Genomic DNA, 27,582 nt, shown 5'->3' on the forward strand with positions numbered 1-27,582 from the left:
TGAGGTGGACTTGGACTGGCAACATAAAGGTGAACTTTTCCTAGCTCGGTGGGCCCATGATGCTTCAGGGCATCAAGGTAGAGATGCAACATACAAATGGGCTCGTGATCGAGGGGTGGATTTAACTATGGACACTATTTCACAGGTTATTCATGAATGTGAAACTTGCGCCGAAATCAAACAAGCAAAACGGTTAAAACCTGTATGGTATGGGGGGCGATGGTTAAAGTATAAGTATGGAGAAGCTTGGCAGATTGATTATATCACACTTCCACAGACACGCCAAGGTAAGCGTTATGTACTTACAATGGTGGAAGCAACCACCGGATGGTTGGAAACATCTGCTGTACCTCATGTTACAGCCCGAAATACCATCTTGGGCCTCGAGAAGCAAGTCCTTTGGCGGCACGGTACGCCAGAAAGAATTGAATCAGACAATGGTACTCATTTCAAAACCAGTATTATAGACAATTGGGCCAAAGAACATGGTATTGAGTGGATGTATCATATTCCATATCATGCACCAGCCTCTGGGAAAATTGAAAGGTACAATGGTTTGTTAAAAACTACACTAAAGGCACTGGGTGGTGGAACCTTTAAAAACTGGGATTCACATTTAGCAAAAGCCACTTGGTTGGTCAACACCAGGGGATCAACCAATCGAGCTGGGCCTGCCCAATCAGAAATTCTACGGACTGTGGAAGGAGATAAAGTCCCTGTAGTACACATGGAAAATATGTTAGGATAGGCAGTCTGGGTTCCTCCTGCCTCAGGCACAGGCAAACCTATTCGTGGGATTGTTTTTGCCCAGGGACCTGGCAGCACCTGGTGGGTGATGCTCAAGGATGGAGAAGTTCGGTGTGCACCTCAAGGGGATTTGATTTTAGGTGAAAATACTCAATACTGAACTGTACGATGTGAATTGCCGCACTAACAATGTTTAATAAGTGTCTTTCAGATCAAGACAATGGTGATGAAACCAGCGCTGGCTTCTTCGAGTGGCGCCCGACACCTTCTTCGAAGTTGGTGTCCTTAACCCACCAACAGGGGTCATGAGATGAACTTGGACCATTTTTCCTGCCCTGGGAGACTGTGGTGACAAAATGAACTTAATGAACTTTTCAAAGGATGGTCCACTGATTAATTACTCCTGTGTATATGTACATATGTGTATATATATATATATATATAGTAGTGATTAATTAGATTGTATTGATAGATTGTATTGATAAGGTTTAAGTATTCAGTGAATGTCATATTATAAGGGGTGGAATGTCCTGGTTTTGTTAAAAAACAAGTTTCTCTTTTAGTGAATTTGCCTGTCAGCTCAAGCTTCATATCAGCTGCATTTTCCTGGAGAACCGGACACATGTTTTGGCAAACCCAGCAATGGAATGAAAACTTATTGATAAGCACGGATGCACATCTCGCGAGAGGGGCAATAACAAAACGGTGACCAACTGTGTATAACATTCCATCCACTTGAATACTTCATATAAAAGCGGGAGATCACGAGGATCTCGGCCCTTTTTTCCTCATGGCCGACATTAGGAGAGGACCTTGCTGGTCGTCCCTGCGAACTGAGGCCAGTGAGAGACTGAATCCAGCTCCGGTTGGCTACAGAGCCTAATCCAGGACTTTGGGTGCTGGCTCTGCAGTTGCTCAGACTTACAAGATTGGTTTTGTATATTTGTGTTATTTTCTCTATTCTTATCAGTAGCATCAGTAAAACATCTTTAACTTTTCCAACTCTCTTCCCTCTGTGCTTCTTCCCCTCCCAATCGCCTGTGCTGAGTGGGAAGGGGGAGAGGGAGAGGCAAAAGGGGGAATTGGGGGGGGAGAGGAGGTTGACAACACATCTGGCAGGGTTTGATTGTCACCCCGCAATCTTAACCCTCGACAGGGACAAAGAGGGTCCTGGGATGTCACAATGGGCCCTGGGGACAAAGGGCGGTCCTCAGGATATCACAATGGGCCCTGGGGACAAAGGGTGGTCGCCAGGATATCACAATGGGCTCTGGTGACAATGGGGTCCCCAGGATGTCACAATGGGCCCTGGGGACAACAGGCGGTCCTGGGATGTCACAATGGGCCCTGGGGACAAAGAGTGTCCCCAGGATGTCAGAATGGGCCCTGAGGACAAGTTGGGGTCCCCTGAATTTCACAATGGGCCCTGGGGACAAAGAGGGCTCCCCAGCATATCACAATGGGCCCTGGGGACAATGGGGGGTCCTGGGACGTCACAATGGGCCCTGGGGACAAAGAGGGGTCCCATGAATGTCACAATGGGCCCTGGGGACAAGGGGGTGCAGTGGATGTCACAATGGGCCCTGGGGACAATAGGGGGTGTCCAGGATGTCAGAATGAGTCCTGAGGACAAGGGGGGGTCCCCATGGTGTCACAATGGGTCCCCAGTGACAAGGAGGGGTCCCCATGGTGTCACAATAGGCCCTGGGGACAAAGTGGGGTCCAAGAATGTCACAATGGGCCCTGGGGACAAAAGGGGTTGCCATGGTGCCACAATGGGCCCTGGGGACAAAGGGGGGTCCTGGGATGTCACAATGGGCCCTGGGGACAAAGGGGGTGTCCCCATGGTGCCACAACGGGCCCTGTGAGCAAGGGGGTGGCCAGGATGTCACAATGGGTCCTGGGGAAAATGGGGGGTGCCCAGGATGTCACAATGGACCCTGAGGACAAGCGGGGGTCTCCATGGTGTCACAATGGGCCCCAGTGACAAAGGGGGTCCCCTGAATGTCACAATAGGTCCTGGGGACAATGGGGGGTCCTGGGACGTCACAATGGGCCCTGGGGACAAGGAGGGATCCCCAGGATGTCACAATGGGCCCTGGGAACAATGGGGGTTCCTGGGACGTCACAATGGGCCCTGGGGACAAGGGGGGGTCCCCAGGATGTCACAATGGGCCCTGGGGACAAAGAGGGATCCCCAGGATGTCACAATGGGCCCTGGAGACAATGGGGGGTCCTGGGATGTCTCAATGGGCCCTGGGGACAAGGGGGGGTCCCCAGGATGTCACAATGGGCGCTGGGGACAGAGAGGGGTCCTCTGAATGTCACAATGGGCCCTGGAGACAAGAGGGTGCAGTGGATGTCACAATGGGCCCTGGGGACAATGGGGGTTGTCCAGGATGTCAGAATGAGTCCTGAGGACAAGGAGGGGTCCCCATGGTGTCACAATGGGTCCGCAGTGACAAGGAGGGGTCCCCATGGTGTCACAATAGGCCCTGGGGACAAAGTGGGGTCCAAGAATGTCACAATGGGCCCTTGGGACAAAAGGGGTTGCCATGGTGCCACAATGGGCCCTGGGGTCAAAGGGGGTCCCCATGGTGCTACAACGGGCCCTGGGAGCAAGGGGGTGGCCAGGATGTCACAATGGGTCCTGGGGAAAATGGGGGGTGCCCAGGATGTCACAATGGACCCTGAGGACAAGCGGGGGTCTCCATGGTGTCACAATGGGCCCCAGTGACAAAGGGGGTCCCCTGAATGTCACAATAGGTCCTGGGGACAAAGGGGGGTCCTGGGATGTCACAATGGGCCCTGGGGACAAAGGGGGTGTCCCCATGGTGCTACAACGGGCCCTGGGAGCAAGGGGGTGGCCAGGATGTCACAATGGGTCCTGGGGAAAATGGGGGGTGCCCAGGATGTCACAATGGATGCTGAGGACAAGCGGGGGTCTCCATGGTGTCACAATGTCCCCCAGTGACAAAGGGGGTCCCCTGAATGTCACAATAGGTACTGGGGACAATGGGGGGTCCTGGGACGTCACAATGGGCCCTGGGGACAAGGAGGGATCCCCAGGATGTCACAATGGGCCCTGGGAACAATGGGGGTTCCTGGGACGTCACAATGGGCCCCAGTGACAAGAGGGGGTCCCCAGGATGTCACAATGGGCCCTGGGGACAAAGAGGGGTCCCCTGAATGTCACAATGGGCCCTGGGGACAAGGGGGTGCAGAGGATGTCACAGTGGGCCCTGGCGACAATGGGGGGTCCTGGGACGTCACAATGGGCCCTGGGGACAAGGAGGGATCCCCAGGATGTCACAATGGGCCCTGGGGACAATGGGGGGTCCTGGGACGTCACAATGGGCCCTGGGGACAAGGGGGGGTCCCCAGGATGTCACAATGGGCCCTGGGGACAAGGGGGTGCCGAGGATGTCACAATGGGCCCTGGGGACAATGGGGGGTCCTGGGATGTCATAATGGGCCCTGGGGACAAGGGGGGGTCCCCAGGATGTCACAATGGGCTTTGGGAACAAGGGGGTCCCCCAGATATCACAATGGGCCCTGGGGACAATGTAAGGTCCTGGGTTGTCACAATGGACCCTGAGGACAAGGGGGGTTCCCAGGCTCTCACAATGAAGTCTTGGGACAAAGGGGGTCCCCAGGATGTCACAATGGGCCCTGGGGACCAGGGGGGGTCCTGGGATGTCACAATGGGCCCCAGTGACAAAGGGGGTCCCTATGGTGCCACAATGGGCCCTGGGGACAAAGGGGGTCCCCTGGATGTCACAATGGGCTCTGGGGACAAAGAGCGTACCCAGCATGTCACAATGGGCCCTGGGGACAAAGAGGGTCCCCACGGTATCAGAATGGGCTCTGGGGACAAAGGGGGGTCCCCTGAATGTCACAATGGGCCCTGGGGACAATGGGGAGTCCTGGGATGTCACAATGAGCCCTGCAGACAAGGGGGGGTCCCCATAGTGTCACAATGGGCCCTGGGGACAAGGGGGTGCCGAGGATGTCACAATGGGCCCTGGGGACAATGGGGGATCTTGGGATGTCACAATGGGCCCTGAGGACAATGGTGGGTCCCCTGAATGTCACAATGGGCCCTGGGGACAAAGCGGGGTCCGCAGGATGTCACAATGGGCACTGGGGACAAAGGGGGGGTCCCCATGGTGTCACAATGGGCCCAAGTGACAAGGAGGGTCCCCAGGGTGCCACGATGGGTCCTGGGGACAAGGGCGTCCCCCAGATGTCACAATAGGCCCTGGGGACAATGGGGTTGCCCAGGATGTCACAATGGGCCCTGGGGACAATGGGAGTCCCCAAAGTGTCAGAACGAGCCCTGGGGACAAAGTGGAATCCTGGAATGTCACAATGGCCTCCAGTGACAAAGGGGTTCCCCATGGTGCCACAATGGGCCCTGGGGACAAAAGGGGTCCCCAGGATTTCACAATAGCATTGGGGACAAAGGGGGGTCATGGGATGTCACAATGGGCCCTGGGGACAAGGGAGATCCCCATGGTGTCACAATAAGCCCTGGGGACAAAGTGGGGTCCTGGTATGTCACAATTGGCTCTGGGGACAAGGAGGGTCCCCAGGATGTCACAATGGGCCCTGGGGACAAAGGGGGGTCCTGGGATGTCACAATGGGCCCCAGTGACAAAGAGGGTCCTCATGGTGCCACAATGTGCCCTGGGGACAAAGGGCGTTCCCTGGATGTCACAATGGGCTCTGGGGACAAGGAGGGTCCCCAGGATGTCACAATGGGCCCTGGGGACAAAGGGGGTCCCCACGGTATCAGAATGGGCCCTGGGGACAAAGGGGGGTCCCCTGAATGTCACAATGGGCCCTGGGGACAATGGGGGGTCCTGGGACATCACAATGGGCCCTGGGGACAAGTGGGGTCCCCAGGATGTCACAATGGGCCAGGGGACAAAGAGGGGTCCCCTGAATGTCACAATGGGCCCTGGGGACAAGGGGGTGCCGAGGATGTCACAATGGGCCCTGGGGAAAATGGGGGTCCTGGGACGTCACAATGGGCCCTGGGGACAAGGAGGGATCGCCAGGATGTCACAATGGGCCCCAGTGACAATGGGGGGTCCTGGGACGTCACAATGGGCCCTGGGGACAAGGAGGGATCCCCAGGATGTCACAATGGGCCCTGGGGACAATGGGGGGTCCTGGGATTTCACAATGGGCCCCAGTGACAAAGGGGTCCCCTGAATGTCACAATGGGTCCTGGGGACAATGGGGGCTCTTGGGACGTCATAATGGGCCCTGGGGACAAAGGGGGGTCCTGGGATGTCACAATGGTCCCTGGGGACAAAGGGGATGTCCCCATGGTGCCACAATGGGCCCTGGGAGCAAGGGGGTCCCCAGGATGTCACAATGGGTCCTGGGGACAATGTGAGGTGCCCAAGATGTCACAATGGACCCTGAGGACAAGCGGGGATCTCCATGGTGTCACAATGGGTCCCCAATGACAAGCGGGGGTGCCCATGTTGTCACAATGGGCCCTGGGGACAAACGTGGCTCCCCTCAATATCAAAATGGGTCCTGGGGACAAACTGGGCTCCTCGGATGTCACAATGGACACTGGGGACAACGGGAGGTCCCGGGACGTCACAATGGGCCCTGGGGACAAAGTTGGTCCCCACGATGTCTCAATGAGCCCCAGTGACAAAGGGGGGTCCCCTGAATGTCACAATGGGCCCTGGGGACAATGGGGGGTCCTGGGACGTCACAATGGGCCCTGGCGATAAAGGGGGTCCCCAGGATGTCACAATGGGACCTGGGGACAAGGGTCTCCACAGGATCTCACAATGGGCTCTGGGGACAATGGAGGTTCCCCAGGATGTTCACAATAGGCCCTGAGGACAAGGGGTGGTCCCCATGGTGTCACGATGGGTCCTGGGGACAAGGGGGTCCCCAGGATGTCACAATGGGCCCTGGGGACAAAGGGGGGTCCTGGGATGTCACAATGGGCCCCAGTGACAAAGAGGGTCCTCATGGTGCCACAATGTGCCCTGGGGACAAAGGGCGTTCCCTGGATGTCACAATGGGCTCTGGGGACAAGGAGGGTCCCCAGGATGTCACAATGGGCCCTGGGGACAAAGGGGGTCCCCACGGTATCAGAATGGGCCCTGGGGACAAAGGGGGGTCCCCTGAATGTCACAATGGGCCCTGGGGACAATGGGGGGTCCTGGGACATCACAATGGGCCCTGGGGACAAGTGGGGTCCCCAGGATGTCACAATGGGCCAGGGGACAAAGAGGGGTCCCCTGAATGTCACAATGGGCCCTGGGGACAAGGGGGTGCCGAGGATGTCACAATGGGCCCTGGGGAAAATGGGGGTCCTGGGACGTCACAATGGGCCCTGGGGACAAGGAGGGATCGCCAGGATGTCACAATGGGCCCCAGTGACAATGGGGGGTCCTGGGACGTCACAATGGGCCCTGGGGACAAGGAGGGATCCCCAGGATGTCACAATGGGCCCTGGGGACAATGGGGGGTCCTGGGACGTCACAATGGGCCCCACTGCCAAGAGGGGGTCCCCAGGATGTCACAATGGGCCCTGGGGACAAGGGTGGTACACACAGTGTCACAGTGGGCTCTGGGCACAAGGGGGGGTCCCCATAGTGTCACAATGGGTCTTGGGGACAAGTGGGGTCCCCAGGATGTCACAATGGGCCCTGGGGACAATGTGGGGTCCTGGGATTTCACAATGGGCCCCAGTGACAAAGGGGTCCCCTGAATGTCACAATGGGTCCTGGGGACAATGGGGGCTCTTGGGACGTCATAATGGGCCCTGGGGACAAAGGGGGGTCCTGGGATGTCACAATGGTCCCTGGGGACAAAGGGGATGTCCCCATGGTGCCACAATGGGCCCTGGGAGCAAGGGGGTCCCCAGGATGTCACAATGGGTCCTGGGGACAATGTGAGGTGCCCAAGATGTCACAATGGACCCTGAGGACAAGCGGGGGTCTCCATGGTGTCACAATGGGTCCCCAATGACAAGCGGGGGTGCCCATGTTGTCACAATGGGCCCTGGGGACAAACGTGGCTCCCCTCAATATCAAAATGGGTCCTGGGGACAAACTGGGCTCCTCGGATGTCACAATGGACACTGGGGACAACGGGAGGTCCCGGGACGTCACAATGGGCCCTGGGGACAAAGTTGGTCCCCACGATGTCTCAATGAGCCCCAGTGACAAAGGGGGGTCCCCTGAATGTCACAATGGGCCCTGGGGACAATGGGGGGTCCTGGGACGTCACAATGGGCCCTGGCGATAAAGGGGGTCCCCAGGATGTCACAATGGGACCTGGGGACAAGGGTCTCCACAGGATCTCACAATGGGCTCTGGGGACAATGGAGGTTCCCCAGGATGTTCACAATAGGCCCTGAGGACAAGGGGTGGTCCCCATGGTGTCACGATGGGTCCTGGGGACAAGGGGGTCCCCAGGATGTCACAATGGGCCCTGGGGACAAAGGGGGGTCCTGGGATGTCACAATGGGCCCCAGTGACAAAGAGGGTCCTCATGGTGCCACAATGTGCCCTGGGGACAAAGGGCGTTCCCTGGATGTCACAATGGGCTCTGGGGACAAGGAGGGTCCCCAGGATGTCACAATGGGCCCTGGGGACAAAGGGGGTCCCCACGGTATCAGAATGGGCCCTGGGGACAAAGGGGGGTCCCCTGAATGTCACAATGGGCCCTGGGGACAATGGGGGGTCCTGGGACATCACAATGGGCCCTGGGGACAAGTGGGGTCCCCAGGATGTCACAATGGGCCAGGGGACAAAGAGGGGTCCCCTGAATGTCACAATGGGCCCTGGGGACAAGGGGGTGCCGAGGATGTCACAATGGGCCCTGGGGAAAATGGGGGTCCTGGGACGTCACAATGGGCCCTGGGGACAAGGAGGGATCGCCAGGATGTCACAATGGGCCCCAGTGACAATGGGGGGTCCTGGGACGTCACAATGGGCCCTGGGGACAAGGAGGGATCCCCAGGATGTCACAATGGGCCCTGGGGACAATGGGGGGTCCTGGGACGTCACAATGGGCCCCACTGCCAAGAGGGGGTCCCCAGGATGTCACAATGGGCCCTGGGGACAAGGGTGGTACACACAGTGTCACAGTGGGCTCTGGGCACAAGGGGGGGTCCCCATAGTGTCACAATGGGTCTTGGGGACAAGTGGGGTCCCCAGGATGTCACAATGGGCCCTGGGGACAATGTGGGGTCCTGGGATTTCACAATGGGCCCCAGTGACAAAGGGGTCCCCTGAATGTCACAATGGGTCCTGGGGACAATGGGGGCTCTTGGGACGTCATAATGGGCCCTGGGGACAAAGGGGGGTCCTGGGATGTCACAATGGTCCCTGGGGACAAAGGGGATGTCCCCATGGTGCCACAATGGGCCCTGGGAGCAAGGGGGTCCCCAGGATGTCACAATGGGTCCTGGGGACAATGTGAGGTGCCCAAGATGTCACAATGGACCCTGAGGACAAGCGGGGGTCTCCATGGTGTCACAATGGGTCCCCAATGACAAGCGGGGGTGCCCATGTTGTCACAATGGGCCCTGGGGACAAACGTGGCTCCCCTCAATATCAAAATGGGTCCTGGGGACAAACTGGGCTCCTCGGATGTCACAATGGACACTGGGGACAACGGGAGGTCCCGGGACGTCACAATGGGCCCTGGGGACAAAGTTGGTCCCCACGATGTCTCAATGAGCCCCAGTGACAAAGGGGGGTCCCCTGAATGTCACAATGGGCCCTGGGGACAATGGGGGGTCCTGGGACGTCACAATGGGCCCTGGCGATAAAGGGGGTCCCCAGGATGTCACAATGGGACCTGGGGACAAGGGTCTCCACAGGATCTCACAATGGGCTCTGGGGACAATGGAGGTTCCCCAGGATGTTCACAATAGGCCCTGAGGACAAGGGGTGGTCCCCATGGTGTCACGATGGGTCCTGGGGACAAGGGGGTCCCCAGGATGTCACAATGGGCCCTGGGGACAAAGGGGGGTCCTGGGATGTCACAATGGGCCCCAGTGACAAAGAGGGTCCTCATGGTGCCACAATGTGCCCTGGGGACAAAGGGCGTTCCCTGGATGTCACAATGGGCTCTGGGGACAAGGAGGGTCCCCAGGATGTCACAATGGGCCCTGGGGACAAGGGTGGTACACACAGTGTCACAGTGGGCTCTGGGCACAAGGGGGGGTCCCCATAGTGTCACAATGGGTCTTGGGGACAAGTGGGGTCCCCAGGATGTCACAATGGGCCCTGGGGACAATGTGGGGTCCTGGGATTTCACAATGGGCCCCAGTGACAAAGGGGTCCCCTGAATGTCACAATGGGTCCTGGGGACAATGGGGGCTCTTGGGACGTCATAATGGGCCCTGGGGACAAAGGGGGGTCCTGGGATGTCACAATGGTCCCTGGGGACAAAGGGGATGTCCCCATGGTGCCACAATGGGCCCTGGGAGCAAGGGGGTCCCCAGGATGTCACAATGGGTCCTGGGGACAATGTGAGGTGCCCAAGATGTCACAATGGACCCTGAGGACAAGCGGGGGTCTCCATGGTGTCACAATGGGTCCCCAATGACAAGCGGGGGTGCCCATGTTGTCACAATGGGCCCTGGGGACAAACGTGGCTCCCCTCAATATCAAAATGGGTCCTGGGGACAAACTGGGCTCCTCGGATGTCACAATGGACACTGGGGACAACGGGAGGTCCCGGGACGTCACAATGGGCCCTGGGGACAAAGTTGGTCCCCACGATGTCTCAATGAGCCCCAGTGACAAAGGGGGGTCCCCTGAATGTCACAATGGGCCCTGGGGACAATGGGGGGTCCTGGGACGTCACAATGGGCCCTGGCGATAAAGGGGGTCCCCAGGATGTCACAATGGGACCTGGGGACAAGGGTCTCCACAGGATCTCACAATGGGCTCTGGGGACAATGGAGGTTCCCCAGGATGTTCACAATAGGCCCTGAGGACAAGGGGTGGTCCCCATGGTGTCACGATGGGTCCTGGGGACAAGGGGGTCCCCAGGATGTAACAATGGACCCTGGGGACAATGGGGGGTCCTGGGACATCACAATGGGCCCTGGGGACAAAGGGGGTCTCCAGGATGTCACAATGGGCTCTGGGGACAATGGGGGGTCCTGGGACGTCACAATGGGTCCTGGGGACAAAGAGGGGTCCCCAGGATGTCACAATGGGCCCTGGGGACAATGGGGGGTCCTGGGATGTCACAATGGGCCCCAGTGACAAAGGGGGGTCCCCTGAATGTCACAATGGGCCCTGGGGACAACGGGAGGACCTGGGACGTCACAATCGGCCCTGGGGACAAAATTGGTCCCCACGATGTCTCAATGAGCCCCAGTGACAAATGGGGTCCCCATGATGTCACAATGGGCCCTGGGGACAAGGTGGGGTCCCCTGAATGTCACAACGGCCCCTGGGGAGAAAGGGGGTCCCCAGGATGTCAAAATGGGCCATGGGGATAAAGTGTTGTTCTGGGATATCACAATGTGCCACAGTGACAAAGGGGGTCCCCATGGTGCCACAATGAGCCCTGGGGACAAAGGGAGGTCCCTAGGATGTCACAATGGGCCCCGGGGACTAATGAGGTCCCCACGGTGTCACAATGCGTCCTGGAGACAAAGGGGGGTCCCCTGGATGTCACAATGGGCCCTTGGGACAATGGGGTTCCTGGGATGTCACAATGGGCCCTGGGGACAATGTGGGGTCCTGGGACATCACAATGGGCCCTGGGGACAAAGGGGGTCCCCAGGATGTCACAATGGGCCCTGGGGACAAAGAGGCTCCCCAGGATGTCACAATGGGACCTGGGGACAAGGGGGTCCTCAGGATCTCACAGTAGGCTCTGGGGACAATGGAGGTTCCCCAGGATGTTCACAATAGGCCCTGAGGACAAGGGGTGGTCCCCATGGTGTCACAATGGGTCCCCAGTGACAAGGGGGGTCCCCAAGGTGTCACAATGGGGGGTCCTGGGGACAGTGGGGGTCCCGGGACGGAATAATAGGCCCTGGGGACAAGGAGGGTCCCCACAGTGTCACAATGGGCCCTGGGGACAAAGGGGGTCCCCACGGTGTTACAATGGTCCCGGGGGACAAATGGGGGTGCCCATAATGTCACAATGGGCCCTGAGGACATGGGGGGGCTCCCCAGGGTGTCGGAATGGGTCCCCAATGACAAGGAGGTTCCCCATGGTGTCACGATGGGTCCTGGGGACAAGGGGGTCCTGGGATGTCACAATGGGCCCTGGGGACAATGGGGGGTCCTGGGACGTCACAATGGGCCCTGGGGACAAAGGGGGTCCCCAGGATGTCACAATGGGCCCTGGGGAAAAAGAGGCTCCCCAGGATGTCACAATGGGACCTGGGGACAAGGGGGTCCCCAGGATCTCTCAATGGACTCTGGGGAAAATAGAGGTTCTCCAGGATGTTCACAATAAGCCCTGAGGACAAGGGGTGGTCCCCATGGTGTCACAATGGGTCCCCAGTGACAAGGGGGGTCCCCAAGGTGTCACAATGGGCCCTGGGGACAATGGGGGGTCCTGGGACGTCACAATGGGCCCTGGGGACAAGGAGGGATCCCCAGGATGTCACAATGGGCCCTGGGGACAAGGAGGGATCCCCAGGATGTCACAATGGGCCGTGGCGACTATGGGGGGTCCTGGGACGTCACAATGGGCCCTGGGGCAAGGGGGGGTCGCCAGGATGTCACAAGGGGCCCTGGGGACAAAGAGGGGTCCCTACAGTGTCACAACGGGTCCTGGGGACACAGAGGGGCCCTAGGACCTCACAATCGGCCCTGGGGACAAAGGGGGGGTCCCCTGAAAGTCACAATGAGCCCGGGGAACAGAGGGGGTCCCCAGAATCTCACACTGGGCTCTGGGGACAATGGAGGTTCCCCAGGATGTTCACAATAGGCCCTGAGGACAAGGGGTGGTCCCCATGGTGTCACAATGGGTCCCCAGTGACAAGGGGGGTCCCCAAGGTGTCACAATGGGCCCTGGGGACAAAGGGGGGTCCTGGGATGTAACAATAGGCCCTGGGGACGAGGGGGGTCCCCACAGTGTCACAATGGGCCCTGGGGACAAAGGGGGTCCCCACGGTGTTACAATGGTCCCGGGGGACAAAGGAGGGTGCCCAGGATGTCACAATGGGCCCTGAGGACAAGGGGGGCTCCCCATGGTGTCACAATGGGTCCCCAGTAACAAGGAGGGTGCCCATGGTGTCACGATGGGTCCTGGGGACAAGGGGGTCCCCAGGATGTAACAATGGACCCTGGGGACAATGGGGGGTCCTGGGACGTCACAATGGGCCCTGCGGACAAAAAGGGTCTCCAGGATGTCACAATGCGCTCTGGGGACAATGGGGGGTCCTGGGACGTCACAATGGGTCCTGGGGACAAAGAGGGGTCCCCAGGATGTCACAATGGGCCCTGGGGACAATGTGGGGTCCTGGGATGTCACAATGGGCCCTGGGGACAAAGGGGGCTCCCCAGGATATCACAATGGGGCTTGAGGACAAGGGGAGGTCCCCATGGTGTCACAATGAGCCCTGGGGACAATGGGGGGTCCTGGGATGTCACAATGGGCCCTGGGGACAAGGGGTTTAGGGAGTTGTGTTAGGGGTTTGGAGGATTAGGTGGTGCAGGATTTGGGGGTGCAAGGCCAGGGGAACAGGATTTTGCGGGGCCTGATTTGGGGCTACAGGGTCTGTGGTTGCAGGTTCCAGGGGTGCAGGATTTGGGGGTTCAGGGTTTAGGGGTGCAGTGGTTTGGAGTGCAGTGGTTTGGGGTGCAGGGTTTGGGGAAGGAGGATATAGGGGTGCAGGGTTTAGGGTGCAGGATCTTGGGGTGCAGGGGTTTGGGGTGGAGGGCTTGGTAGGGCAGGATTGGGGGTGGAAAGTTTACGGGGTAGGGCTGGGGGTGCAGGATTTGGGGGTGAAGTGGTTGTGGGGTGCAGGGTTGTGGGGTGCAGGGATTGGGAGATCGTTACGTGGGGCTGGAGGATTTGGGGTGCAGGGTTTGGAGCAGCAGGATCTGGGGGTGCAAGATTGTGGATAGCAGGGTTTTGGGGAGCAGGGTTTAGGGGTCAGGCTTTAGGGGGACAGGGTTTGGGGGGCAGGGTTGGGAGGGATGATTTTGGGGTGCAGGGTTTAGGGCAGCACGATCTTGGGGTGAAAGGGTTTGGCGTGAAGGGTTGGGTAGGACAGGATTTGGGGTGCAGGTTTTTAGGGTGCAACTTGTGGGGGTCAGGATTTGGGGTACAGGGTTTGGGGGTGCAGGGTTTAGTGGTGCAGGGTTTGGGGGTGCAGGTCTTGGGGAGGCAGAATTGGGGGTGCAGGTTTTTGGAGTTCAGGGATTTGGGGGTGCAGATTTTGGGTGTTCAGGACCTGGGGGTGCAGGATTTGGGGATGTAGGTTTGGGGTGCAGGGCTTAGGGTTTCAGTATCTTGGGTTGAAGAGGTTTGGGGTGAAGGGTTGTGTACGGCAGGATTTGGGGGTGCAGGGCTTTGGGCTGAATGTTTGGGGGTGCAGGGTTCGCATGTTTAGGAACTGGGGGTGCAGGATTTGGGTTTGCAGGTTTGGGGAATTTTGGGGTAAAGGATTTGGGGTGCAGGGTTGGGGACGCAGGATCTGAGGGTGCAGCGTTTGGGGTGCAGAGTTAGGGGCTGCAGGATCTGGGGTGCAGGGTTTGGGGGGCACTGTTTTGGGGGGAAGAATTTGCGAGATGCAGGGTTTAAGGGTTTAGGATTTGGAGGTGTCGAATTTTGGGGTGCAGGAGGTGTGGGGTTTGGGGTTGCAGGATTTGGGGGAGAATGGTTTGGGGGTGCAAGACTTGAGGGTGCAGGGTTTGGGGGTTTGGGACATGGGGCTGGAGGATTTGGGGGTGCAGGATTTGGGGTGCAGTGTGTGGGGGTGCAAGATCTTGGGGTGTACGAGCGTTGGGTGTGGGATTTGAAGGACAATGATTTGGGGGTGCAGGGATTGGGGGTGTAGGGTTTTGGGGTTGCTGCGTTTGGAGATTCAGGATGTGGAGGTCAAGGTCTTGTGGAGGCAGAATTGGGGGTGCAGGTCTTGGGGAGGCAGAATTGGGGGTGCAGATTTTGGCTGTTCAGGACCTGGGGGTGCAGGATTTGGGGATGTAGGTTTTGGGGGGTAGATTTTGGGGTGCTGGGTTCGGCACATGGGTCTGGAGGATTTGGGGGTGCAGGGTTAAGGGGTTTAGGATTTTGGGGTGCACAGTTTAGGGTGCACGTTCTGGGCATGTATGATTTGAGAGTGCAGGGCTTTGGGGTACAGGATTTGGGGGGCAGGGTTTTGGGGTCAGGATCTGGGGGTGCAGGGTGCTGGGGAGAAGGATTTGGGGGTGCAGCATTTTGAAGGGCAGGGTTTGGAGGAGGGAGGTTTTGGGGGTGAAAGATTTGGTGGTTCAGGTTTTGGGGGTGCAGTGTTAAAAGGGTGGAGGATTAGGGGTGCAGGATTTGGGGGTTCAGGATGTGGGGGTGCAGGGTATCGGAGGAAAGGATCTGGGGCTTCAGGATTTGGGGGTGCACTGTTTGGGGGTGCAGGGTTTAGAAGTCAGGTCTAAGAGTGCAGCGTTTGGGGTGCAGACTGTGGGGTGCATAGGACTGGGGCACAGGATTTGGGGGTGCGGGGTTTCAGGGATCAGGATTTGGAGGTGTGGAGTTTTGGGGTGCAGGGGATGGGGTTGAAGGATCTGAGGGTGTACGGTGGTGGGGGAAGGATTTGGGGGTGAGAGATTTGGGGTGCAGGATTTGGGGGTGCAGAGTTTTGGGAGGCAAGGATCTGGGGCTGCAGGATTTGGGGGTTCAGTGTTTAGGGCAGCACAATCTTGGGGTGCAGGGGTTTGCAGTGAAAGGTTTGGTAGGCAGGATTTGGGGTGCAGGATTCTGGGGTGCTGGGTTTGGGGTACAGGATTTGGTGTTGCAGGGATGGGGTTGAAGGGCTTGGGTTTCCAGGCCTTTGAGGTGCAGGATTTGGAGGTGCAGGGTTTGGGAGGGAATTCTTTGGGGTGCAGGGTTTGGGGGCAGGTTTAGGGGTGTAGGGTATAGGACGGAAAGATTTGGGAATGCAGGGTTTGGGGTGCAGGTTTCGGGGTTCAGGAAGGTAGGGAGGGCAGGATTAGGGGGTGCAAGGTTTCAGTTGTAGGGTTAAGGGGTGCAGAGTTTGGTAGGGCCGAAATTGGGGTGCAGGATTTGGGGTGCAGGGTTTGGGAAGACAGGATCGGGAGTGGAGGATTTGGGGGTGCAGGATTGAGGGGCAGGGTTTTGGTGCAGGGCTTGGGGTCAGGATCTGGGGTGCAGGTTTGGGAAGAGTATTTTGGGGTGCAGGATTTTGGGTGCCGTGTCTGCGGGGCAGGTTTGGGGTGATCACTGCTGATCCGCACACACTCGCTCTCTCTGGTATTCACCTCCACTCCTGCTCCTCCACCTCCCCACTGTTCTCTCCATCTCCTCTCTTCTCGTTCCCACCACACTCTGCACACAGACCCGACCACTGAGAATGTTCCAGAACACGCTGATCCAAACCCCGCTGGGACCTCCGGGCTCCATGGCAATGTGAAAATGGAGTGTGCCACAGAATCCCTTTGGGTGTCAAACACCTTGAAGGTGCTGGAGTCCAAGCACAACCCCCCGGCACTGCCCACGGCCCTCAGGAGCTCCTGTGGAAACCCCTCCAGGGATGGCGGCTCCAGCCCTGCCCTGGGCAGCCTGTTCAGTGCCCGACAGCCCTCGCTGGGAGGAACAGCTCCCAGACTCCAGCCAGAAGCTCACCCGGTACCGCTGGGGCCGTCTCCTCTCCTCCTGCCGCTCGTTCCTGGGCAGAGTCCCCGAAGCCCGCTCTCCGGGCGCTCTGCGGGCGGCTCCTGGCCCGGCCGCCCCCCCGCACTCCCGCTCTGGCTCCGCCCCAAGGCTCAGGCGGGAACGGCCGCTGCGTCCCGGTCGGCCAATCGCAGCTCGCCGCCTCAGCCCCGCATCCTCAAACCAGCCCTTGGCCCCGCCCTCTCGCCCCAGCCCCTCAGGAGGAGCCGCACCCGCTGGTGCTGAGTGCGGAGCTCAGCGCACAAAGAGCTGCACAGGGTGAAAGGGGCAGGGGGATTCGAGCTGGGATGGGCGCTGTTTGCAGACGGAACCAAGTGAGGCACGGGCTCTGCACCTGGAGAAAGGAAAAGGTGCAGTGATCACCCCAAACCTGCCCCGCAAATACGGCACCCAAAATCCTGCACACCAAAATACTCTTCCCAAACCCTGCACCCCAGATACTGACCCTAAGCCCTGCACCAAAACCCTGCCACTGCAGAGTGCCCACATCCTCACCACGGTAGCGGGCATTGTGACAAAGGTTCTATGTCAGCTGGGTGCGGCAGCCGAGCGCCCGCTAGGGGAGGGGGAGCCTGTCAGCCCCGGGCCTGTCACTGCCTGCTGTCCCCCCTGTCACCAGCAAGGCCTCTGAAAAGTTTCCAAAACATCCCCAGACTTGGCTCCAAAGTGGCCAAAAGTCTCCAAGAGACAAGTCGGGAAGAAGGATATGGAACAGAGGGAGAAAGCCAAGGGAGCAGGCCAAAGGGAGGCAAGAGGAAAAAGTAGTGCCGGGCTGCAGGACTGAAATGGAGGAATTGAAAGACGAAAGCCAGGAAGCAGGAGAGTTTGAGAAAAGGAGAGAGGAAAGAAGAGACATGCAGCCAGACGAGGGCTTAGTGAGAGAGGCTGGGACAGAGAACAGGATGAGAAGGAAATAAGGCAAGGCAAGGCATGGCTAGGCCAAAGGACGTTTCTTTGATTTATATTTTCTACCACATTCATCTTGAGATGAGGAGGAAAGCCATCAGACCTTATGGATTAGGCCCAAACAAAAGCCCCGGCTACTTGAGATGCTTAGACTAAACGTAAACCACAAAGATCTCTCCATAAAGATGGTTTTTATACTGTACCTCCACAATCTTCTGTCAGTACAGAAGAACAAGCGGCAGATGTACTTAGGCTGAGTCATGGTGGTTTGGTGCAGAGACCATGCATATCATGGGAATATTTCAGCATTTCTGCTCTGGTTTTCAGTGTATTACACCAAAACACCCACCTGATGACATCATTTCAAGAGCAAAAGCAGCAATTTGCAGAATTCAGCTTCTTTGGGGAACTGAGCAATTGCTGAGCTGACAGTAAGTCCTGCTGGGTCCCTGCCACCTACAGAGTGCCCGCATCCTCACCAGAGTAGCGGGCGTTGTGACAAAGGTTCTATGTCAGCTGGGTGTGGCAGCGGAGCGCTCGCTAGGGGAGGGGGAGCCTGTCAGCCCCGGGCCTGTCACTGCCTGCTGTCCCCCCTGTCACCAGCGAGGCCTCTGAAAAGTTTCCAAAACATCCCCAGACTTGGGTCCAAAGTGGCCAAAAGTCTCCAACAGACAAGTCGGGAAGAAAGATATGGAACAGAGGGAGAAAGCCAAGGGAGCAGGCCCAAGGGAGGCAAGAGGAAAAAGTAGTGCCGGGCTGCAGGACTGAAATGGAGGAATTGAAAAACGAAAGCCAGGAAACAAGAGAGTTTGAGAAAAGGAGAGAGGAAAGAAGAGACATGCAGCCAGACGAGGGCTTAGTGAGAGAGGCTGGGACAGAGAACAGGATGAGAAGGAAATAAGGCAAGGCAAGGCAAGGCAAGGCAAGGCAAGGCTAGGCCAAAGGACGTTTCTTTGATTTATATTTTCTACCACATTCATCTTGAGATGAGGAGGAAAGCCATCAGACCTTATGGATTAGGCCCAAACAAAAGCCCCGGCTACTTGAGATGCTTAGACTAAACCTAAACCACAAAGATCTCTCCATAAAGATGGTTTTTATGCTCTACCTCCACAATCTTCTGTCAGTACAGAAGAACAAGCGGCAGATGTACTTAGGCTGAGTCATGGTGGTTTGGTGCAGAGACCATGCACATCATGGGAATATTTCAGCATTTCTGCTCTGGTTTTCAGTGTATTACACCAAAACACCCACCTGATGACATCATTTCAAGAGCAAAAGCAGCAATTTGCAGAATTCAGCTTCTTTGGGGAACTGAGCAATTGTTGAGCTGACAGCAAGTCCTGCTGGGTCCCTGTCACCTGCAGAGTGCCCGCATCCTCACCACGGTAGCGGGCATTGTGACAAAGGTTCTATGTAAGCTGGGTGTGGCAGCCGATCGCCCACTATGGGAGGGGGAGCCTGTCAGCCCCGGGCCTGTCACTGCCTGCTGTCCCCCCTGTCACCAGCGAGGCCTCTGAAAAGTTTCCAAAACATCCCCAGACTTGGCTCCAAAGTGGCCAAAAGTCTCCAAGAGACAAGTCGGGAAGAAGGATATGGAACAGAGGGAGAAAGGCAAGGGAGCAGGCCAAAGGGAGGAAAGAGGAAAAAGTAGTGCGGGGCTGCAGGACTGAAATGGAGGAATTGAAAGACGAAAGCCAGGAAGCAGGAGAGTTTGAGAAAAGGAGAGAGGAAAGAAGAGACATGCAGCCAGACGAGGGGTTAGTGAGAGAGGCTGGGACAGAGAACAGGATGAGCAGGAACTAAGGCAAGGCAAGGCAAGGCTAGGCCAAAGGACATTTCCCTGATTTATATTTTCTACCACATTCATCTTGAGATGAGAGGAAAGCCATCAGACGTAATGGATTAGGCCCAAACAAAAGCCCCGGCTACTTGAGACACTTAGACTAAGCCTAAACCAGAAAGATCTCTCCATAAAGATGGTTTTTATACTGTACTTCCACAATCAGCTGGCAGTACAAAAGAACAAGCGACAGACATACTTAGGCTGAGTCATGGTGGTTTGGTGCAGAGACCATGCATATCATGGGACTATTTCAGCATTTCTGCTCTGGTTTTCAGTGTATTACACCAAAACACCCACCTGATGACATCATTTCAAGAGCAAAAGCAGCAATTTGCAGAATTCAGTTCTTTGGGGAACTGAGCAATTGCTGAGCTGACAGCAAGTCCTGCTGGGTCCCTGCCACCTGGAGAGTGCCCACATCCTCACCACAGTAGCGGGCATTGTGATAAAGGTTCTATGTCAGCTGGGTGTGGCAGCCGAGCGCCCGCTAGGGGAGGGGGAGCCTGTCAGTCCCGGGCCTGTCACTGCCTGCTGTCCCCCCTGTCACCAGCGAGGCCTCTGAAAAGTTTCCAAAACATGCCCAGACTTGGGTGCAAAGTGGCCAAAAGTCTCCAAGAGACAAGTCGGGAAGAAGGATATGGAAGAGAGGGAGAAAGCCAAGGGAGCAGGCCCAAGGGAGGCAAGAGGAAAAAGTAGTGCCGGGCTGCAGGAATGAAATGGAGGAATTGAAAGACGAAAGCCAGGAAGCAGGAGAGTTTGAGAAAAGGAGAGAGGAAAGAAGAGACATGCAGCCAGACGAGGGCTTAGTGAGAGAGGCTGGGACAGAGAACAGGATGAGAAGGAAATAAGGCAAGGCAAGGCAAGGCAAGGCTAGGCCAAAGGACGTTTCTTTGATTTATATTTTCTACCACATTCATCTTGAGATGAGGAGGAAAGCCATCAGACCTTATGGATTAGGCCCAAACAAAAGCCCCGGCTACTTGAGACGCTTAGACTAAGCCTAAACCACAAAGATCTCTCCATAAAGATGGTTTTTATACTGTGCTTCCACAATCAGCTGGCAGTACAAAAGAACAAGCGGCAGATGTAATTAGGCTGAGTCATGGTGGTTTGGTGCAGAGACCATGCATATCATGGGAATATTTCAGCATTTCTGCTCTGGTTTTCAGTGTATTGCACCAAAACACCCACCTGATGACATCATTTCAAGAGCAAAAGCAGCAATTTGCAGAATTCAGCTTCTTTGGGGAACTGAGCAATTGTTGAGCTGACAGCAAGTCCTGCTGGGTCCCTGTCACCTGCAGAGTGCCCGCATCCTCACCACGGTAGCGGCATTGTGACAAAGGTTCTATGTCAGCTGGGTGCGGCAGCCGAGCGCCCGCTAGGGGAGGGGAAGCCTGTCAGCCCCGGGCCTGTCACTGCCTGCTGTCCCCCCTGCCACCAGCGAGGCCTCTGAAAAGTTTCCAAAACATCCCCAGACTTGGGTGCAAAGTGGCCAAAAGTCTCCAAGAGACAAGTCGGGAAGAAGGATATGGAAGAGAGGGAGAAAGCCAAGGGAGCAGGCCAAATGGAGGCAAGAGGAAAAAGTAGTGCCGGGCTGCAGGACTGAAATGGAGGAATTGAAAGACGAAAGCCAGGAAGCAGGAGAGTTTGAGAAAAGGAGAGAGGAAAGAAGAGACATGCAGCCAGACGAGGGCTTAGTGAGAGAGGCTGGGACAGAGAACAGGATGAGAAGGAAATAAGGCAAGGCAAGGCAAGGCAAGGCAAGGCAAGGCTAGGCCAAAGGACGTTTCTTTGATTTATATTTTCTACCACATTCATCTTGAGATGAGGAGGAAAGCCATCAGACCTTATGGATTAGGCCCAAACAAAAGCCCCGGCTACTTGAGATGCTTAGACTAAACCTAAACCACAAAGATCTCTCCATAAAGATGGTTTTTATACTGTACCTCCACAATCTTCTGTCAGTACAGAAGAACAAGCGGCAGATGTACTTAGGCTGAGTCATGGTGGTTTGGTGCAGAGACCATGCATATCATGGGAATATTTCAGCATTTCTGCTCTGGTTTTCAGTGTATTACACCAAAACACCCACCTGATGACATCATTTCAAGAGCAAAAGCAGCAATTTGCAGAATTCAGCTTCTTTGGGGAACTGAGCAATTGTTGAGCTGACAGCAAGTCCTGCTGGGTCCCTGTCACCTGCAGAGTGCCCGCATCCTCACCACGGTCGCGGGCATTGTGACAAAGGTTCTATGTCAGCTGGGTGTGGCAGCCGATCGCCCACTATGGGAGGGGGAGCCTGTCAGCCCCGGGCCTGTCACTGCCTGCTGTCCCCCCTGTCACCAGCGAGGCCTCTGAAAAGTTTCCAAAACATCCCCAGACTTGGCTCCAAAGTGGCCAAAAGTCTCCAAGAGACAAGTCGGGAAGAAGGATATGGAACAGAGGGAGAAAGGCAAGGGAGCAGGCCAAAGGGAGGCAAGACGAAAAAGTAGTGCCGGGCTGCAGGACTGAAATGGAGGAATTGAAAGACGAAAGCCAGGAAGCAGGAGAGTTTGAGAAAAGGAGAGAGGAAAGAAGAGACATGCAGCCAGACGAGGGCTTAGTGAGAGAGGCTGGGACAGAGAACACGATGAGCAGGAACTAAGGCAAGGCAAGGCAAGGCTAGGCCAAAGGACGTTTCCCTGATTTATATTTTCTACCACATTCATCTTGAGATGAGAGGAAAGCCATCAGACGTAATGGATTAGGCCCAAACAAAAGCCCCGGCTACTTGAGACACTTAGACTAAGCCTAAACCAGAAATATCTCTCCATAAAGATGGTTTTTATACTGTACTTCCACAATCAGCTGGCAGTACAAAAGAACAAGCGACAGACATACTTAGGCTGAGTCATGGTGGTTTGGTGCAGAGACCATGCATATCATGGGACTATTTCAGCATTTCTGCTCTGGTTTTCAGTGTATTACACCAAAACACCCACCTGATGACATCATTTCAAGAGCAAAAGCAGCAATTTGCAGAATTCAGTTCTTTGGGGAACTGAGCAATTGCTGAGCTGACAGCAAGTCCTGCTGGGTCCCTGCCACCTGCAGAGTGCCCACATCCTCACCAGAGTAGCGGGCATTGTGATAAAGGTTCTATGTCAGCTGGGTGCGGCAGCCGAGCGCCCGCTAGGGGAGGGGGAGCCTGTCAGTCCCGGGCCTGTCACTGCCTGCTGTCCCCCCTGTCACCAGCGAGGCCTCTGAAAAGTTTCCAAAACATGCCCAGACTTGGCTCCAAAGTGGCCAAAAGTCTCCAAGAGACAAGTCGGGAAGAAGGATATGGAACAGAGGGAGAAAGCCAAGGGAGCAGGCCAAAGGGAGGCAAGAGGAAAAAGTAGTGCCGGGCTGCAGGAATGAAATGGAGGAATTGAAAGACGAAAGCCAGGAAGCAGGAGAGTTTGAGAAAAGGAGAGAGGAAAGAAGAGACATGCAGCCAGACGAGGGCTTAGTGAGAGAGGCTGGGACAGAGAACAGGATGAGAAGGAAATAAGGCAAGGCAAGGCAAGGCAAGGCTAGGCCAAAGGACGTTTCTTTGATTTATATTTTCTACCACATTCATCTTGAGATGAGGAGGAAAGCCATCAGACCTTATGGATTAGGCCCAAACAAAAGCCCCAGCTACTTGAGACGCTTAGACTAAGCCTAAACCACAAAGATCTCTCCATAAAGATGGTTTTTATACTGTGCTTCCACAATCAGCTGGCAGTACAAAAGAACAAGCGGCAGATGTAATTAGGCTGAGTCATGGTGGTTTGGTGCAGAGACCATGCATATCATGGGAATATTTCAGCATTTCTGCTCTGGTTTTCAGTGTATTGCACCAAAACACCCACCTGATGACATCATTTCAAGAGCAAAAGCAGCAATTTGCAGAATTCAGCTTCTTTGGGGAACTGAGCAATTGTTGAGCTGACAGCAAGTCCTGCTGGGTCCCTGTCACCTGCAGAGTGCCCGAATCCTCACCACGGTAGCGGCATTGTGACAAAGGTTCTATGTCAGCTGGGTGCGGCAGCCGAGCGCCCGCTAGGGGAGGGGAAGCCTGTCAGCCCCGGGCCTGTCACTGCCTGCTGTCCCCCCTGCCACCAGCGAGTCCTCTGAAAAGTTTCCAAAACATCCCCAGACTTGGGTGCAAAGTGGCCAAAAGTCTCCAAGAGACAAGTCGGGAAGAAGGATATGGAAGAGAGGGAGAAAGCCAAGGGAGCAGGCCAAAGGGAGGCAAGAGGAAAAAGTAGTGCCGGGCTGCAGGACTGAAATGGAGGAATTGAAAGACGAAAGCCAGGAAGCAGGAGAGTTTGAGAAAAGGAGAGAGGAAAGAAGAGACATGCAGCCAGACGAGGGCTTAGTGAGAGAGGCTGGGACAGAGAACAGGATGAGAAGGAAATAAGGCAAGGCAAGGCAAGGCAAGGCAAGGCAATGCTAGGCCAAAGGACGTTTCTTTGATTTATATTTTCTACCACATTCATCTTGAGATGAGGAGGAAAGCCATAAGACCTTATGGATTAGGCCCAAACAAAAGCCCCGGCTACTTGAGATGCTTAGACTAAACCTAAACCACAAAGATCTCTCCATAAAGATGGTTTTTATACTGTACCTCCACAATCTTCTGTCAGTACAGAAGAACAAGCGGCAGATGTACTTAGGCTGAGTCATGGTGGTTTGGTGCAGAGACCATGCATATCATGGGAATATTTCAGCATTTCTGCTCTGGTTTTCAGTGTATTACACCAAAACACCCACCTGATGACATCATTTCAAGAGCAAAAGCAGCAATTTGCAGAATTCAGCTTCTTTGGGGAACTGAGCAATTGTTGAGCTGACAGCAAGTCCTGCTGGGTCCCTGTCACCTGCAGAGTGCCCGCATCCTCACCACGGTCGCGGGCATTGTGACAAAGGTTCTATGTAAGCTGGGTGTGGCAGCCGATCGCCCACTATGGGAGGGGGAGCCTGTCAGCCCCGGGCCTGTCACTGCCTGCTGTCCCCCCTGTCACCAGCGAGGCCTCTGAAAAGTTTCCAAAACATCCCCAGACTTGGCTCCAAAGTGGCCAAAAGTCTCCAAGAGACAAGTCGGGAAGAAGGATATGGAACAGAGGGAGAAAGGCAAGGGAGCAGGCCAAAGGGAGGAAAGAGGAAAAAGTAGTGCCGGGCTGCAGGACTGAAATGGAGGAATTGAAAGACGAAAGCCAGGAAGCAGGAGAGTTTGAGAAAAGGAGAGAGGAAAGAAGAGACATGCAGCCAGACGAGGGCTTAGTGAGAGAGGCTGGGACAGAGAACACGATGAGCAGGAACTAAGGCAAGGCAAGGCAAGGCTAGGCCAAAGGACGTTTCCCTGATTTATATTTTCTACCACATTCATCTTGAGATGAGAGGAAAGCCATCAGACGTAATGGATTAGGCCCAAACAAAAGCCCCGGCTACTTGAGACACTTAGACTAAGCCTAAACCAGAAATATCTCTCCATAAAGATGGTTTTTATACTGTACTTCCACAATCAGCTGGCAGTACAAAAGAACAAGCGGCAGACATACTTAGGCTGAGACATGGTGGTTTGGTGCAGAGACCATGCATATCATGGGACTATTTCAGCATTTCTGCTCTGGTTTTCAGTGTATTACACCAAAACACCCACCTGATGACATCATTTCAAGAGCAAAAGCAGCAATTTGCAGAATTCAGTTCTTTGGGGAACTGAGCAATTGCTGAGCTGACAGCAAGTCCTGCTGGGTCCCTGCCACCTGCAGAGTGCCCACATCCTCACCAGAGTAGCGGGCATTGTGATAAAGGTTCTATGTCAGCTGGGTGCGGCAGCCGAGCGCCCGCTAGGGGAGGGGGAGCCTGTCAGTCCCGGGCCTGTCACTGCCTGCTGTCCCCCCTGTCACCAGCGAGGCCTCTGAAAAGTTTCCAAAACATGCCCAGACTTGGGTCCAAAGTGGCCAAAAGTCTCCAAGAGACAAGTCGGGAAGAAGGATATGGAACAGAGGGAGAAAGGCAAGGGAGCAGGCCAAAGGGAGGCAAGAGGAAAAAGTAGTGCCGGGCTGCAGGAATGAAATGGAGGAATTGAAAGACGAAAGCCAGGAAGCAGGAGAGTTTGAGAAAAGGAGAGAGGAAAGAAGAGACATGCAGCCAGACGAGGGCTTAGTGAGAGAGGCTGGGACAGAGAACAGGATGAGAAGGAAATAAGGCAAGGCAAGGCAAGGCAAGGCTAGGCCAAAGGACGTTTCTTTGATTTATATTTTCTACCACATTCATCTTGAGATGAGGAGGAAAGCCATCAGACCTTATGGATTAGGCCCAAACAAAAGCCCCGGCTACTTGAGACGCTTAGACTAAGCCTAAACCACAAAGATCTCTCCATAAAGATGGTTTTTATACTGTGCTTCCACAATCAGCTGGCAGTACAAAAGAACAAGCGGCAGATGTAATTAGGCTGAGTCATGGTGGTTTGGTGCAGAGACCATGCATATCATGGGAATATTTCAGCATTTCTGCTCTGGTTTTCAGTGTATTGCACCAAAACACCCACCTGATGACATCATTTCAAGAGCAAAAGCAGCAATTTGCAGAATTCAGCTTCTTTGGGGAACTGAGCAATTGCTGAGCTGACAATAAGTCCTGCTGGGTCCCTGCCACCTGCAGAGTGCCCGCATCCTCACCACAGTAGCGGGCGTTGTGACAAAGGTTCTATGTCAGCTGGGTGTGGCAGCCGAGCGCCCGCTAGGGGAGGGGGAGCCTGTCAGCCCCGGGCCTGTCACTGCCTGCTGTCCCCCGTGTCACCAGCGAGGCCTCTGAAAAGTTTCCAAAACATCCCCAGACTTGGCTCCAAAGTGGCCAAAAGTCTCCAAGAGACAAGTCGTGAAGAAGGATATGGAACAGAGGGAGAAAGCCAAGGGAGCAGGCCAAAGGGAGGCAAGAGGAAAAAGTAGTGCCGGGCTGCAGGACTGAAATGGAGGAATTGAAAAACGAAAGCCAGGAAGCAGGAGAGTTTGAGAAAAGGAGAGAGGAATGAAGAGACATGCAGCCAGACGAGGGCTTAGTGAGAGAGGCTGGGACAGAGAACAGGATGAGAAGGAAATAAGGCAAGGCAAGGCAAGGCAAGGCTAGGCCAAAGGACGTTTCTTTGATTTATATTTTCTACCACATTCATCTTGAGATGAGGAGGAAAGCCATCAGACCTTATGGATTAGGCCCAAACAAAAGCCCCGGCTACTTGAGACGCTTAGACTAAGCCTAAACCACAAAGATCTCTCCATAAAGATGGTTTTTATACTGTGCTTCCACAATCAGATGGCAGTACAAAAGAACAAGCGGCAGATGTAATTAGGCTGAGTCATGGTGGTTTGGTGCAGAGACCATGCATATCATGGGAATATTTCAGCATTTCTGCTCTGGTTTTCAGTGTATTGCACCAAAACACCCACCTGATGACATCATTTCAAGAGCAAAAGCAGCAATTTGCAGAATTCAGCTTCTTTGGGGAACTGAGCAATTGCTGAGCTGACACCAAGTCCTACTGGGTCCCTGTCACCTGCAGAGTGCCCGCATCCTCACCACGGTAGCGGGCATTGTGACAAAGGTTCTATGTCAGCTGGGTGCGGCAGCCGAGCGCCCGCTAGGGGAGGGGGAGCCTGTCAGCCCCGGGCCTGTCACTGCCTGCTGTCCCCCCTGTCACCAGCGAGGCCTCTGAAAAGTTTCCAAAACATGCCCAGACTTGGGTCCAAAGTGTCCAAAAGTCTCCAACAGACAAGTCGGGAAGAAAGATATGGAAGAGAGGGAGAAAGCCAAGGGAGCAGGCCAAAGGGAGGCAAGAGGAAAAAGTAGTGCCGGGCTGCAGGACTGAAATGGAGGAATTGAAAAACGAAAGCCAGGAAGCAGGAGAGTTTGAGAAAAGGAGAGAGGAAAGAAGAGACATGCAGCCAGACGAGGGCTTAGTGAGAGAGGCTGGGACAGAGAACAGGATGAGAAGGAAATAGGGCAAGGCAAGGCAAGGCAAGGCTAGGCCAAAGGACGTTTCTTTGATTTATATTATCTACCACATTCATCTTGAGATGAGAGGAAAGCCATCAGACCTTATGGATTAGGCCCAAACAAAAGCCCCGGCTACTTGAGATGCTTAGACTAAACCTAAACCACAAAGATCTCTCCATAAAGATGGTTTTTAT

Source organism: Patagioenas fasciata, chromosome 7 (genome assembly GCF_037038585.1).
Source record: "Patagioenas fasciata isolate bPatFas1 chromosome 7, bPatFas1.hap1, whole genome shotgun sequence".
NCBI lineage: Eukaryota > Metazoa > Chordata > Aves > Columbiformes > Columbidae > Patagioenas > Patagioenas fasciata.